Below are 2,698 nucleotides of genomic sequence, written 5' to 3' on the forward strand. Positions count from 1 at the left end.
CATATACACAAGTGTATATATGAACTCCCACCATAACTGCATTGAGGTATCACTACATGTACCGTATGTTTTACTAGTATCACACAACAGAACATCACCCCAACTTAGAAACTGAAGCTCCAAGGGCTTGGGTAACTAATTCTAGTCAGTTTTTTTTGGGGGGGGGTCCAAGTTCAGGAGAGCTGATGTCAGAGGCCAGCTTCTGAGGTGCGTCCCTCATCTGTCTGCTCTCCATCAGTCACAGCTCTCCAAGGCATGACAGCCAATGCAGAGTATCAGATGACACCTAAGACCCTTCAGCACCCATCGCTCGGAGACAGCACTTCTGAATCTCTGCTGTGAAGGCATAAGCAGCAGGGGCGGTGTGGGCTGCAGGGGCCACGGGGGGGGGGGCGCAGCAGGGGAGGCGGGGGCGGCAGGAGCCGAAGGGGCCAGGTCCTCTTGCTCACACTCCTGTGCCTGACAGTGCCAGCTCCTCGGGACTCCTTTTTCTTGCAGTGCCTGTGAGGTTAGCAACCCTGATGTCTGCTCAGAAACAGACCAGTCAGAAGGAAGGTGGCCTTAGAGTAAGAGGATTACCGCTGAAAGGTGGTGCACTGAGAGCCAAAATGGCAGCCAAGAGGTAAAAACCGCAGTTACTACTTTTTGCTTGTGTGTTTGTTTAGCATCACGGTCTGAGGAAATATCGCTGTTTCCTGATTAGAAACAGGTAAAGCTGGAGGTGTCACTACCAAAGCTCAGCTCTGTGGTCAAACCCTGGAAACACTCAGACCCTCTAATGAAATTACCACACAGCGCAGTGCAGACTTGGTCTGGACTGGAGTCCATTCGAGGCTCCTCGTCTTTATTCTTGCTTGTCTGTTGTTGTGGTAAAAATAATCTGAGAAAAGCGACTTAAGGAAGGGTTTCCTGTAGCTCTCTGATCATGCCACTGTCCACCATGGCAGAGAGACCGGACAGCAGAAGCCTGAGGTGGCCTTGTGACATTGCAGCCACAGTCAGGAAGATGAGAGTGATGACTGTCTGAGCTCCCCTCACTGCCTCCTTCCGTACAGGCCAGAATCCAGCCCAGGAGAGAGGGCAGGTCTTCCCACGTCAACTAAATGTACCGACAAATCCCGATGGGCATGGCCAGAGAGGCCAGTCCAACTGAGAAAGCCCGGAGCTGTGTCCAGAAGCACATCTTCTGGGGGATTCTATGTTCTGTCAAGAGGACAACTCTATCCATCACATGTCCCCCAGCTGTCTTTATGGCTCTTCCTGAGCTGCGAGGACAGAACGCCACACCTCAGTGGGGTTTGTCCTAGTTAGAGTTACAGTTGCTTGAAGAAGCACCGCGAGCAAAGCAACTGGGGGGAGGGCTTATTTCAGCTTGCACTCCTGGTGGGCATTGGAGAGCTTAGCTCACCGCCCCAGCTAAGCTGTTTCCACCGGTTTCCTGAGAGCAGAACACCCTGCGGCTGAGCTTGATCCCGGCCGGGTGAGGTAGGGAGTTCCCAGGTGCCTGACCTAAGGCTGATTGCTTTTTCCTGTTGTTTTTAACCCGGCCTTTAGTATATACTGCTGGTCCCTCAGTAAAGCTTTGGCATTCTCCTTACTGAATGACTGGAGTCTGTGTTTTCTGTTAATCCTCCAGGCCTACGCCCCATATTTGGTACAGTGGCAGTGTGGGCACTGTCACACTCCCAGGTGACAGGGCAGTGAGGGCAGGAGCTCAGGCAGGGCAGGAGCCTGGGGGCAGGGGCTGATGCAGGGGCCGTGGAGGGGTGCTGCTTACTGGCTTGCTCCTCATGGCTTACTCAGCCTGCTTTCTTACAGAAGCCAGGACCACCTGACGGGGGTGAGCCCTTCTGTATCTGTCACTAATTAAGAAAATCTTGTGCTCCTAGAGCCATAGCAAGCGTGACTGTTGTGTCACATGTGCGTCAGCAGGTGGCAGAGAAAAGAGAGGCCACATCTACATTCTGCCATGTCTGAATGATTAGTAGCCTAGCACTTCTTGAAGAAAACAAACCTGAGATGGCCACCAGTCCTGTGCAAGGACAGGGAGCAAGCAAGAGAAGCCCTCCTGGGACCTCGGGCTGTTGCAAGATTTTCCCTGTCCAATCGCATTCGCGCAGTGGGAGGCCTGTGATTGGTCAGGAAAAGGGAGGCGGAGCTAGTGGAGGGACTGAGGTCGCAGGAGGATAAGGGAGGAGAACCGAGGTGGCTTTGGACGTGGGCCGGCATTGCATTTACTAGCCAAAATAGCTATGTTTCTATACGGTTAGCGATATTGGGATAAAGCTTTTATCATTATCAATTGGCTCTTAAATTACTGTATTGGCATCTTGTAAACTATAATATTATTTAGACATAAATCGGATTGGGTAATTAAGCTTTAAGAGTTTTGATTTCCTTGGTTACTGGAATGTGGGTCCACCGATTGCAGGGGTTTATGGTGGAGAAAACACAGCTGGGATGCTGTGGGCGCCACCTGGGAGAGAACAGCTCAGCAGCGAGATTGGTGCATAGTGGGACAGCTCCGAGTGGGACAGCTCCGAGTGGGACAGCCTTGAGTGGGACAGTTCCGAGTGGGCAGCTCCGAGTGGGACAGCTCTGAGTGGGACAGCTCCGAGTGGGCAGCTCCGTGTGGGACAGCTCTGAGTGGGACAGCTCCGTGTGGGACAGCTCCGAGTGGGACAGCTCCGAGTGGGAC

The 2,698-nt window shown here is 52.7% G+C and overlaps 1 pseudogene; it reads left to right on the top strand.

The window, feature by feature from the left end:
• The first annotated feature begins 1,878 nt into the window (after positions 1-1,878).
• On the top strand, positions 1,879-1,997 carry LOC127679563 (uncharacterized; annotated as a pseudogene).
• Positions 1,998-2,698: the final 701 nt, after the last annotated feature.

This window comes from Apodemus sylvaticus, chromosome 2 (assembly GCF_947179515.1).
Source record: "Apodemus sylvaticus chromosome 2, mApoSyl1.1, whole genome shotgun sequence".
In the NCBI taxonomy this organism is placed as follows: Eukaryota; Metazoa; Chordata; class Mammalia; order Rodentia; family Muridae; genus Apodemus; species Apodemus sylvaticus.